The following is a 14,573-nucleotide window of genomic DNA, read 5'->3' as shown; positions in this document are numbered from 1 at the left end:
TAAGGAACAGTTAAGAAAATTATCAGACTGTAATAGAAACATGTGAGCTCGCCAAACAAGGATTTCAATGTAGATTTTGTCTTTATCAAATGAGGTTAAAGGAGCAAGTTATAGTCAAAGTTTGAATGGAAGAGCCTGCCATTGTTGTTCCACATGTGGTTGTTGCTGTTTACATTCCTTTACTGAGCCTACATCTTCATAAGCTTTTTGACAGGTATATGTTGAACACTTCTATCTTATGGTCAAGACAGGATCAGAGGCCATGGATACTGACAACTGATTTCTCTGTTTTCTTCTGTCTTTTTCCATGACTGTATCTACTGCCTCATCTTGATTTACAAGCAAAACCTAGAAAACCTGCAAATATAAGTGTTTTGTGGTTTATCTAGGAATAATACATAAAATATTGCTGTTATTTTTGGTGAAGAAAATCAATTTTTTATAGCTTATTTCAACCTAAATAAAATGTGAATTTTGTTTAAATAAATAAAATGATTTCAATAAACATTTATACATTGTATACACATAACACATTACTTCTTCTTTAGTCAATTATCTTTTAGTATTATCAAAATAAGAAAAGTGAATTGTATATCTACTGTCATTTTTACCATTTCCAACACTTTTTTTTTCTTGTATAGATCCAAGTTTCTGTCTAATAACATTCCTTCTACCTAAAATACTCTTTTAACATTTCTTATAGTGAAAGTTTGCTGATAATGAATTCTTTTTTTTCCTTGTCCATAAATTCTTTATTTCTCTTTCATTTTTCAGTGATAGATTAACTGGGCCCTGATTTCTGAGGTGACCATTTTTTTCTCTTTCAGTGCTATAAAGATGCCCCTCTATCATCTTCAGACTTAGATAGCTTCTAATAAGAAGTCTGTTGTAACTCTCACCTTTGTTCCTCCATATGTATCTTTTTTTCCACTGGGCTGCCTTCTAGATTTTATCTCGATCGTTGGTATTGATGTGTCTAGGTGTTTTCTTCCTCCCTCCTACATACTTCCCTCCCTCCCTCATCTTCCCTCCTTTCTTCCTTCCTTTCTTTTTAGTATTTATCCTACTGGGTCTTCTATGAGCTTTCCAAATCTATGGTTTAAAATCTTTCATTGTTTGAGGGGAATGCTCTGCCATTATATTTTCAAATATATCTTCTCCCCATTCTCTTTTTTCATTTTGGCATTCCAATTGCTCATATATTAGACTATTTGACATTGTCCCACAGCTCTTGGATGTATTGGCTTTTTTCCCCTCTTTCTTTGTGTTTCGTTTGAATCATTTATTTTGAGTGATCTTTATCTTATGACTATATCTTTATTTCTGGCATTTCCATTTCATACTTTCTTACAGTTTCCATTTCTCTGCTAAAATTTTCCATGTGTTCTTGTATGTTATTCTTCTTTTACACTAGAACCTTTAACACATAACTCATAGTTTTATCTTTTTAATACCATGCCTATTAGCTCCAACATCTGGGTTCTGCAGATTGCATTGTCTCTTGGTAGAAAGTTGTTTTCTCTTGAATTTTTGTGAATCTCATCATTTATGGTTAAAAGCTGGATATCACATGTAGGACAGTAAAGACTGAGATGGATATAGGTATAGGTATAGATATAAATATAGGTATAGACATATATATATAGATAGAGATATAGATATATGCCTGGATTGGGCATGCCTCTTTTTCTACTGTACATTTAATATGGAGAATTGTGTCAATCTAGTCAAAAGTTGAGTAGGGTTTGGGTTTTGCTAGCTCAATGTTTTTACCTTCTGCACACTATTGACTACAGATTCCTCTAGAATTACCTGTACTTAAGGTGGGGGTTGAGTTTCCAAAGAATATTTTTCAATGTTCCATTTTCAGTCTCAAGTTTAATCTTCTTCTGTGAATGTAACCTCAAAGGAGGTCTCTCTTTATCTTCTTGCCCTGCCCCCAGTGGTAGACTGCTGTTACTTGTTATTCAGTGCTAGCAAGCCTGGTGGTGGAGGGTGGGAGTATTCTCTATTTCTTCCTTTATCTTCAGTCTTAGGCAAGACCTCTCTCTTGTGTCTCACAGAAAGAGATTTTTCAGTGATTCTGCGCCTTGGCCAGCTGTAGTTGACCTCTAATGGTCTGGGCCAAGGGAAATTCCTTTCCTTCCCTCAGGCGTTGAAGGGTTTTTTTTCTGTTCCCTTCCCTTCCCTTCCAATGGGTCTTCAGTTATGTCTGAGAAAGACAGTATTTGCTGCCAGTTCCCCAGAGGCTTAAAGTTTTTGTACCATAGAAAAGATAGAAAAAAGGATCCAGGGATCCCCCACTGCTGTTCCCCTACCTCAGTCCTGCATTGCCAGGGGCCTCTTTCTGGTCTACTGCCCTGCTCTCAGTCTATCTCATGAGAAACCAGAGAGGTCCATGGAAAAGAGTCTGGAAGTGGATACAAACTGCCTTTGTGTCTGTCATTTTCAGGTATTCTACATTAGGGCACAGAAAACTATGGTTTGTGGGCTAGTCATCTGTTTTTTTAAATAAGGTTTCAATGGAATGCAGCCACACCCAATCATTTGCCTAATGTCTATGGTTGCTTTTGCACTATAAACACAGAGTTCAGTAGTTGCAAGAGTTACCCTATGGCCCACAAAGCCTAAAATATTTACTATTTGACCTATTAAAATAAGGTTTCCAACCCCTGTTCTATACTCTTACACTAGCCCACAGTTAGCCTTTAGCAATTCATTAAAAATTTAGGTAATTTCTTCTTACCCACTTGTTTGGTAGTCCCATTTTCCTCCCTTGCTCTATCCCAGGTAAACTCACTTTCCCATGTTTTAACAGAGCCACCTATATTTTCTTAGTTTTCAGGTTGTTGGTTACCCTATGAAACTCAGTTCTCTGGTTGGTTGAAGAAAAGGTATAACTTTGTCAAAGTGCTGGCAATTTTATGAATTTTGGGGGGTTTTCTTATTGTTATATTGGAAGTGATGCTTTTTCCAGTTTTTAATATTATAGCAGAAGCCCCTCGATGAACTTTTAGTTTAGTATGATATGTAGTTTTTAATTCCAATCATCAGAAAGTTGGTAATCAATATGTAGTATAGATGCTACAGAAAGGACTTAAGGAGTATCTTTAAAATTTGAGGACAAGTTTAGAAACTGACACAATCTGAAAGTCATGTAAAAATGGAAAAGATTAGCTGCTGGAGAAGGTTTGTATGGCATTGTAAGCATGGTAACTGTAACCAAAGCACGGAATTCTTAAAATCCTACAGGATGTGTATTACAGTTCCAAATCCTAGTTCTGGACCTTGTTGTATAGCTTCTCCATTCTCAAGAGAAATTTTAAAATATTTTGAACTAAATTAAAATGAAAACACAACTTATGAAATTTGTGGGATGCAGCAAAATCATTACATACAGGGAAATTTATAGCATTGAATGTCCTTATTAGAAAAGAAGAAAGATGTAAAATCAATAATGTAAGTTTCCACCCGAGAAAACTAGAAAGAGAAGAGTAAATTAAATCCAAAGTATGCAGAACAAAATAAGTAATAAGAATTAGAGCAGAAATCAGTTAAGTTGGAAGTAGGAAATCAGTAGAAAAATCAACAAAACAAAAATCTGGTTCTTTAAGATAAATAACATCAATACATCTCTAGGAAGGCTAACTAAGGAAAAAAGAGAGAACACAAATTATTAGCATCAGAAATGAAAGAGGGCCATCACTTTGGACCCCATGAACATTAAAAAGATAATAAAAGGATAGTACCAACAACTCTATGACCACAGATTTGATAATCTAGATGAATTAAACCAAATCCTTGAAAGACCTAATCTGCTAAAACTCATACAAAAAGAAATAAGCAATCAAAATAGGGCTATATATTTCAAAGAAATTAAAATACGTATTGTTAATAATCTTCCAGTAGAGAAAGCATCAGTACCAGATGGGTTCACTGGTGAATTCTATCAAATATTTAAGGAACAAATTATAACAGTTCTCTAAAATCTCTTTTAGAGGATAGAAGCATAAGGAATACTTCCTAACTCATGCTACAAGCTAGCATTATCCAAATGACAAAACAGACAAAAAATTACAAGGAAAGAAAACTACAGACTAATAGCTCTCATGAACATAGTTGCAAAAATCATCAACAAATTTTAGGCAAATGAATTCAACAAGTATAAAAAAAATTATATACCACAATCAAGTAAGACTTATTCCAGGTATGCAAAGTTGGTTCGTCATTCAAAAATCAAATAATGTAATCCATCACAATAACAGACTAAAAAATAAAAATAGCATGATCATATCGATACAGAAAAACATCTGACAAAATCGAGCACCCATTCATGATAAAAACTCTCAGTAAACTAGAATATAGAGGAATTTCCTCAACTTGATAAAACATGGCTACAAAAAAAACTACAGCTAATATTCCACTTAAAGGTGAGAAATGGAAAGCTTTCCCACTGAGATCAGGTACAAAACAAGGATGTGCCCTCTCACCACTGCTTTTCAACATGTTGCTGAAACTTCTATCCAAAGCAATGAGATAAGAAAAGGAAAATATACGTATACAGATTTGGAAGGAAGAAATAAAACTCTTCGTTCACAGATGACATGCTCGTCTATGGAGAAAATCCAAAAGAACTAACCAAAAAAAAAAAAAAAATCTTGGAACTAATAAGCAATTTTAGCAAGGTTGCAGGATACAAGGTTAATACACATAAGTCAATTGCTTCCCTATATACTAGCAATGAATGAGTGGAATTTAACATTGAATGTATGGTATCATTTACATTAGCACCCAAAATATTAAATACTTAGGTATAGGTCCAACAAAATATGTACTAAATCTATATGAGGAAAACTACAAAACTGATTAACAAAATCAAAGAACTAAATAAATGGAAAGATATTTCATGTTTATGGATAGGAAGACTCAATATTGTCAAGATGTTTTTCTTCCAATTTGATCTGTAGATTCAATGCAATCCCAATCAAGCTCCCAGCAAGTTTGTAGGTATCAATAAACAGATTCTAAAGTTTATAGAAGAGGCAAAAGATCCAGGATAGCCTACACAATATTGAAGAGGAACAAGGTTGGAGGACTAACATGACCCAACTGCAAGACTTACTATAAAGCTGCAAAAATAAAAAACAGTGTGATATTAATGAAAGAATAGACAAATAGATCAATATAAGCCTAGAAATAGACCCACACAAATATAGTCAACTAATTTTTGATAAAGGAGCAAATGGTGCTGAACAACTAGACATCCACATGCAAAAAAAAAAAAAAAGAATCTAGACACAGATATTACACCCTTCACAAAAATTCACTCAAAATGAATCACAGACCAAAATGTGAAATGCAAAATTATAAAACTCCTAGGAGATAATGTAGAAGAAAACATAGATGACCTTGGGTATTGGTGTTGACTTTTTAAATATAACACCAAGCACAATCTATGAAAGAAACAATGGATAAGATGGACTTATTAAAATTTCAAACTTCTGTTCTTTAAAGACAATGTCAGAGAATGAGAAGACAATCACAGATTGGGAGAAAATAGTTGCAAAAGGCATAGCTGATAAAGAACCATTATACAAAATATACAAAACTCTTAAAGCTCAGCAGTAAGAAAACAAACAACCTGATTAAATAATGGCCCAAAGAGCTTAAGAGACACATCACCAAAGGAGATACACAGATGACAAATAAGCATATGAAAAGATGTTCCACACCATAAGGGAAATGCAAATTAAAATAACAATGAGATATCACTACACACCTATTAGAGTGGCTTTTTTTTTGTTGTTTGTTTTTTTCCACAACATAGACCAGCATTCATTGAATTGGCAATACATGTTCTGTGTAACTGTTGGAAAATACTCTGGGTAACTGACAGGTCAAATTTTCTTGGCATTGTCAGGTATTGTGCTCTTGTGCAGCATTTCTTTTTTTCCCTCACTTTTTAAAAATAAACTTTTAAACCAAAGTACAGTACTTTTTATATACATATATATTTATATAGGAAAAATACAAATATATAACTAGGTGAGTGATCACAAAGTGAACATATCCATGTAACTAGCACCCAGGTCAAGAAATAAAATACTACCAACACCCCCAGAAGCCTTCCTTCTCCCCCATTACTACCTTTTTTTCCTACCAAAAGGTAATCACTATCCTAATTTCTAATAACATGTTACTTTTGCCCGTTAAAAATTTTTAAAAAATTTTTATTGGAGTATAGTTGCTTTACAATATTGTGTTAGTTTATACTGTACCGCAAAGTGAATCAGTTATATGTATACATATATCCCCTCTTTTTTGGATGACCTTCTCATTTAGGTCACCACAGAGCACTGGGTAGAGTTCCCTGTGCTATACAGTAAGTTCTCATTAGTTATCTATTTTATACATAGTATCAATAGTATATATATATATGTCAATCCCAGTCTCCCAATTCATCCACTCACCCCTTCCCCCTTGGTATCCATATTTGTTCTATACATCTGTCTCTCATTTCTGTTTTGTAAATAAAATCGTCTATACCAATTTTTTCAGATTCCACATATATACATTAATATATAATATTTGTTTTTCTCTTTCTGACTTACTTCACTCTGTTTGAAAGCCTCAAGGTCCATCCACGTCTCTACAAATGACCTAATTTCATTCCTTTTTATGGCTGAGTAATATTCCACTGTATATATGTGCCACATCTTCTTTATCCATTCCTCTGTTGATGGACATTTAGGTTGCTTCCATGTCCTGACTATTGTAAATAGTGCTGCAATGAACAGTGGGTTACATGTGTCTTTTTGAATTATGGTTTTCTCTGGGTATATGGAAAGTAGTGGGATTGCTGGGTCATATGGTAGTTCTATTTTTATGTTTTTAAGGAATCTCCATATTGTCCTCCACAGTGGCTGTATCCATTTACATTCTCACCAACAGTGGGTTGGTGTAAGAGGGTTCCCTTTTCTCCACACCCTCTCCAACATTTATTGTTTGTAGATTTTTTGATGATGGCCATTCTGACCAGTGTGAGGTGATACCTCATTGTAGTTTTGATTTGCATTTCTCCAATAATTAGTGATGTTGAGCAGCTTTTCATGTGCCTCTTGGCCATCTGTATATCTTCTTTGGAGAAATGTCTATTTAGATCTTCTGCCCATTCTTTGATTGGGTTTTTTGTTTTTTTGATACTGGACTGCATGAGCTGTCTGTATATTTTGGAGATTAATCGTTTGCAATTGCTTTGTTTGCAAATATTTTCTCCCATTCTGAGGGTTGTCTTTTCATCTTGTTTGTGTTTCCCTTTGCTATGCAAGAGCTTCTAAGTTTCATTAAGTCCCATTTGTTTATTTTTGTTTTTATTCTCATTACTCTAGGAGGTGGGTCAAAAAAGATCTTGCTGAAATTTATGTCAAAGAGTGTTCTGCTTATGTTTTTCTCTAAGAGTTTTATAGTGTCTGGCCTTACATTTAGGTCTTTAACCCATTATGAGTTTATTTTTGTGTATGGTGTTAGGGAGTGTTCTAATTTCATTCTCTTCCATGTAGCTGTCCAGTTTTCCCAGCATCACTTACTGAAGAAGCTATCTTTGCTCCATTGTATATTCTGGCCTCCTTTGTCATAGATTAGGTGACCATAGGTGTGTGGGTTTATCTCTGGGCTTTCTATCCTGTTCCATTTGTCTATATTTCTGTATTAGAGTGGCTTTGGACAACACCAATGCTGGCCAGGAAGTGGAGCAACAGGAACTCTTCTTCATTGCTGATGGGAACATAAAATGCTACAACTACTTTGAAAGACAATTTGGTGGTTTCTTTCAAAACTAAACATATTCTTACCATACCAAACAGTAATCTCACTCCATGATATTTACCCAAAGGAGTTAAAAAATTACTGTATTTCCACACAAAATCCTGCACACAGATGTTTATAACAGCTTTATTCAAAACTGCCAAAACTTGGAAGGAACCAAGATATCTTTCAATAGGTGCATGGATAAATAAACTGTTGTACATCCAGACAATGGACTACTAAAAAAAAAAAAAAAAAAAAAAAAAAGAGCTATCAAGCCATGAAGAGACATAGAGGAAACTTAAATGCCTTTTACCAAGTGAAAGAAGTCAATCTGGAAAAGCAACATACTATATGAGTCCAACTATATGACATTCTTGAAAAGGCAGAACTATGGATTCAGTAAAAGGATCAGTGGTTGGAGGAGGGGGGAGGAGAATGATGAATAGGTAGAGCACAGAAGATTTTTAGAGCAGTGAAAATATTCTGCATGATACTGTGATAGTGGATACACATCGTTACACATTTGTCCAGACCCATAGAATGTACAACACCAAGGGTGAACCATAAAGTAATCTATGGACTTTGGGTAGTAATAATGTGCCAGTGTAGGTCTATCAGTAGTAACAAATGTACCATTCTGGTGGGGGATGTTCATAATGGGGGAGTCTATGCATGTATGGCAGCAAGGAGTATATGAGAAATCTCTATCTTCCCAATTTTTTTATGAACCTACAACTGCTGTAAAAAAAATTTCTTTTAAAGTCTTTTAAAAATCTTCCTAAATACCAAAAGAAATGCCAAAAAAACCCACCACCCCAACAATTCTACCTACTGCAAGTATGTGTGTCCATACGTATACTTCTATATACAGAAACATATGAACAGAATAAATATAGCATAAAATAACATGATTGAACTGGGGCAAAGATACTGGTAGTTTAATTAAATGTAAATAGGATATCACACCTATGGAAAACTTCAGATTGTCTACCAAAACAAAGCGCAATACTAATCTGTGTTTATGGAAACATCCAAAAAAGGGAGATTCAGAAACATGATGATGCAGATGAGATGATGGCAAACAAAAATGTAAATAAATAAATAAAAGGAATCCCAATCTTGATTTCAAACAAGGCATAATTTAGCCCCCAACATATAAAATGAGACCAAGAAAAGTATGCTTTATAATGCTAAGGACCAAAATGCATAATGAAAAATGTTATTAATATCTCTACATAAAATAGCACGGCAGCTACTTCGGAGAGCAGAAACAGGAGGAGATGAATAAAGAAGGAGGCACAAACAAATAAACTAACATACCCCTCTTAAATCTAGTAAAATCAAGTGGGAAAAATGAGAAAGGTGGGAAAAATGAGAAAAGTTATCACAGTTCTAAATCACACAATAAAGCAGAACATATAGAAAAATCCATGTTAAACTGTGCCACAGTAAAAGGGAACATGCTGTTCACTCAGATGGACATGGAGCCTTTTGTGAAAATTGCCTGTACCTAAGTCTACAACAAAGCCTAGTTTAAAGTTTTAAAAATAGATATAGTATCATGATCATTTGAAAGCATATTCACGAGTTCTTTCATATTCCTAAAATTCAGAGATGGAATCTATATGCCCTACCCTTGAAACAGGGCAGGCCCTTGTGATTGCATTTGAAATTGTTAGGCCTTTAGAAACAGCTTTTGTGTCTGGGTGATAAGGCATTATAATGTCCCGATAAAAGGGTGGGACAGATTGTTTTAGCACTCAGGATCCCTTCTGCACCTTTTATGCTCTCCTCTGGTGTCACAGGGCTGGAAGCTTGGGAGCTACATCTCGCATGGTGCCTTCCCATCAGAGTTTAGTACGGCTAACAAATGAGAGGCAATGGTGACACCCAATAGGTGTATTCTTGCTACAGAAATGCTGTGGTAGACTAGTAGCCGTGGCTTGCTGAAGCTACCTCAGACCGCACACGCGTCTCTTACCCTCCAGGGTGAGGATTATGAGGTGGCTGTAGCTTCAGTATTAACTTCTGCACTTCCCTGTAATCTCTTAAGTCCCACTATTGAATTCTTTTCTCCTTGAAATATTTAAAGTAGTTTTGTGTTTATGACTAAACCCTGACAAATACACCTGAGGGCAATCATGGGGTTTCCTTACCTGGCGTATCAAGCTTCAATAGCCCTTTCTTCCCGAGCCAGAAAGAGCTAATTCAGTGTGTGGGAACCCAAGACTGCTGGGTTACACTTTTCTATTTTACACCAGCACTAAGTGGGGAGATAAATAAAATCCTGCTGTCCTAAACTCTCCCCTGTCTTGAGGTTCTGGGACTAAAGGGAGGTAAATATTCTCAATAAACTCTATAGTGATTGAATGTCAGGTTATTACAAACAGAAGCAAAGCTATGAGTTTATAGAGAGAGGAAAATTGTGCCTTGAGTCTCCCCTAGAGAGATATATCAAAATCATTATTCAAGCATTTTCGTGTCCCCTAGCCAAACACTGTCTAGGAGTGTCCCAGACTAACAAGAGGATTTTAGTATCAGTAATTTAATTCTGACAGAACTGAGGTCATTGTCTTGCTGTCATAATAAAGAATGGTAGTTTTCACAGTGTTTGGAATAAAAGAGGAAGAATGTATCCATGTGCTTCTAAGTTCTGTCCAAGAGAGAGCATGCCTGTGACAATTAGAACTGATTTTCTACATAAAAATATGCTTAGAGAGAATTATATTATCATTCATTGTAATGATAATATAAATTTAAGGGAGGAAAAGTACTTCCTTTACTCTATTTTTTCTGTGTACCTAAACAGCTTACAATTTGAATATCTAAGAGGACCGCCTACCAGAACAGAGGGTCCTACCTCTTCAGACAGATTAATCAATAGGTAACCTAAGGTGGAGGCCCAGAAGAAAACAGAGAGAGGTTTTGTTTTAATATGTACCTGGGATTTCTTTTAATCATGTATGGTAAGACAAGCAGACACAGAAATGACTGTTGTGAAGGATGAAGTTTTATACTCACAGATCCCTAGAAACAGGAGATGTGGCACACAATTCAGGGGGGCCACATGGGGAAGCACCAGGGTCAATCTGGGATCCAAGGACATGAGAGGAAAGCAGGTGCAGGAACCTTTGTTGTGGTTTTTGTGGGAAGGAATAGACAAAGCGGGGGAAGCCAGGATAAACAGGTTTAAGATTGCCCTGCTTTGAATAATTTCAGCAGGCTCTGGGGTATAGCGGCTGTCCCAAGTTGTCTGGTGCCTTACCCCGGGGTGATTAAGGCAGGGGAACATTGGCCTGGAGTCTAAGAGTCTAACCAAGGAGGGGTTGGGTTGGGGTGGGGTGGGGGGAGGCCTCTGGGTTGGTTGTTTGCATACAAAAGGTGTATTCCCAGGCAAGGTGTTTGCTAGCTCTAGGAACTAGGTGACCTGGGAGCGGTAATCTCTTCAAAGTCAGTGAGGTCCCAGATGCCAGAGCGTCAAGAATCCAGAAAATAAGAAAATTAAGTTAATAAAGGTTTACAGTGAGATTCTTTTCTATTAGTCCCCAACTGTACACCCCAGCATGAGTTCCAAAATTTCTACATAGATCCGGCATAGACCAGGGGTGACAATCTAGGTAGAGACAGAGTAACTAGGATTCTCCATTCATATAGATAGTCAAATGGCTCAAACAAGGATTTATTAAAAGGCTGTAAAGCTACCTCACAGAAATGAGGCACAGAATAAGACCTTATTCATGGGACTAGGAGCTGGGATCTAGGAACTACTGAAGTTGCAGGAAGTTTCTCTTGCACTCTAGCTCCTCCTCTCTCTCTCTCTCTCTTTCTCCAGAACCACATATAATCCTGTATCCCATTTATTCCACTCATCTTCCCTTATCATTGGCTACTCTGCCCAATCTCTGCTTGATGAATTTAGGATTATGATCATGGCTGAAAATGCCTGCCCTAGGCCCAATTCTATAGAACCATTTAGTTCATAGGCCCCACACCCATTTGATTATCGACTCTGTGACTCAGAAAATATGTTTGGTTACAGGCTAGCCAGCAGATTGGCATCCACTGGGATAGGTGTCAATCCCTAGTTCAGTCTGTCGTGGGGAAACGTGATGACATGTACCAACATGACCAGAGAGACTCATGTCTTCAGCAAGGGGTGAGTGTGGAGCACAGTGCCCAGAGAAGTGGAGAGGGGGGAATAGGCACCCTGTAACTGCCAACCACAATCGTATGTCCTACTGCCGTGAGAGTTTTTCAATCATCTCCATTTTCTAAGTGCGTTCATTTCTTTTTTTAAGTGAGTTAATTTTAGCAAGAAATTGCTAAAACTCTGACAGGACTTCTGGCTCTTTATTCAGGGAGAAAGGTGGTAGCAATGACTACTGCTCATTGAATATTTCCATCATTCTGCCTTCCAGGCACATGTTATAACAGCTCTTTCTGGCTCCCATTGGTTGGCTGAGGGCATGTAACCATTCTGGCCTAAAAGTACAGACTTTCTGGCTGAACATTAATTTCTTGCTGTGATATCCTCTGAGCTCTCTTTTGTCCCTTTTATGACAGCATGTTCCTGATGGTGGCTATTCTATCAGTCTGGGTGTTGAAGAAAGGACAACACATAATAGAAATGGGCTGTCGTAAGAGCAAGAATGAAATTCACTCCAACACTTTAAAATAGAGCGAACTGGGATTCCCTGGGGGGTCCAGTGGGTAGGACTCTGTGCTTCCACTGCAGGGGGCACAGGTAGTTAGCATAGCGCTGACTACCCAAGTGAATTTTACTGCTGTTGGCGATGACTCCACAGTACGTGGATGTATTCTAGCAGAAAAGCAGGTTGTTGCTGAGGACATGTATGTACCTGAGTAGGATTCGACTTGATGACTGCTGAGGTCTCTTTCAGGTTTAAAAGTGTACTTCATCTTACTTGGCGATGAAGCTCACAGAGAAAACTGCGCTCTCTCCCCAGAGTTCTTAGCTCTTACTTAGACACAGGATTTTCTGAAACCTATACAGGCAGACCTCCAATTAAGAAGGCCTGAGTTTTATGGTTTTGTTATTCTAGTTAACTGATGCCTAAAAGCTAAGCAGTGTGTCCTGGGACACAAGAGGCAGAGGCTTGAACCTTTGCAAGAAGCACCAGGGAGAAGGAATGGAGGGGAAGGTCATCCTTAAGGCTAAAGCTGTTTATTCTCCCTCCTAAAGGAACACAGGATGAAAGAGCAATTCCCTGGCATTAAGAAGCCTAGGGCTCTAGTCTGGACTTCGGTACTAACAAAGAGTTTAACCCTGGGCAAGTATCTTCCGCTCTGTTCTGCACCTCAGCCGTGAAACGGGGCAGTTTGACCAGATGATCCTCAACGTCCCTTGAATAGTCCGAGTATGAGGACAGGACAGGACTGAAAGGCATGTGTTCGGAGCAGAGGAAGGTCAAAGCTGCACATGTGGTTACATTTTCAATGATTTATTTGTTTACTTTAAATGAGAAATATCATCATGTGCTTAAATATTTAAACAGTACAATGGATGGCATAATAAAAACATGATTCCTCCTACTCTGCCTTCCCCATACCCTGGATTCCTTTCCAGAGGCCACTAGAGATATGCACACATTATGACACCTCCCCTTTTTTGAACTGCAAATGGTAGCAAGATATAGGCATTCATGTGTTCCTTGTTTAAACAAAGAGTGTCTTTGAATAAATTCCACATCAGTACACATGCATGTTCTTCATTCTCTTTAAAGGCCACATAGTATTCCATTACATAGATATAAACAAGTAATAAAACTATTCCCCTGGGCTTCCGTGGTGGCGCAGTGGTTGAGAGTCCGCCTGTCGATGCAGGGGACACGGGTTCGTGCCCCGGTCCGGGAAGATCCCGCATGCCGCGGAGCGGCTGGGCCCGTGAACCATGGCCGCTGAGCCTGTGCTCCGCAACGGGAGAGGCCACGACAGTGAGAGGCCCGCATAACGCAAAAACAAACAAGCAAACAAACAATTCCCCTATTAATAGATATTTGTATTTATTTAAAAAGTAATCTTCTGTAACTAAAATCAATGCTTTGTACTGATGAGCTTTGCGGAGGGAACAAAATACTTGGTTTTCTAGGGATTCTTAGACTCTTCATAAAAGAAGTAAAAAGAAGATGCTTTTGTCTGAGAGAATAGACTAAGTTCTCATTTAGAAAACTATTTAATCTATGTGCCTCAGACAATTAGATCTTTCTTGCTTTACTTTAGCAATAAAATCCAACAATCTTTTGTTTTCTTTTTGTAAGATAAAATTTATCACAAGTCTTTAAGGGTCATAAGATGTTTCCAAAACTCTCTTTGGGAAGCTGCTTATTGTTCTGATTCCAGTCTGTCACTGGTGGGCTGTTGTCAGCAAAATTGTACTAACTTGTTTGACAGGAAACAAATAACAGACAGATTCTTCCAGAAATGTTAACCAGACTTTATAAAAGAATGTATATCCTCAGGATATCTCGGCCTGAAAGACGTCATTTTATATGGCAAACAGGGATTTCATCATCTTCTTCCTTGGAATGACTACAACAAATAGTTTTGTTAATTCTAAACATTTGCCAACAAATAAACTAAGATTCAGAGCCTATCTAAATTTAAAGTGTGTTGGGCCAAAAAGCCAATGTGGTTAACAGCCCATGTGGGTCTTTTTTTTCTCTGATTACTTTGTTCATAACATCTTGTAGCTTAAACAAACAACATACCACAGAGGCTAAAATTCCAAGAGGTGGTGTCAATACAAA

Source organism: Delphinus delphis, chromosome 4, assembly GCF_949987515.2.
Source record: "Delphinus delphis chromosome 4, mDelDel1.2, whole genome shotgun sequence".
Classification (NCBI taxonomy): Eukaryota; Metazoa; Chordata; class Mammalia; order Artiodactyla; family Delphinidae; genus Delphinus; species Delphinus delphis.
This window is presented reverse-complemented; position numbering follows the sequence as displayed.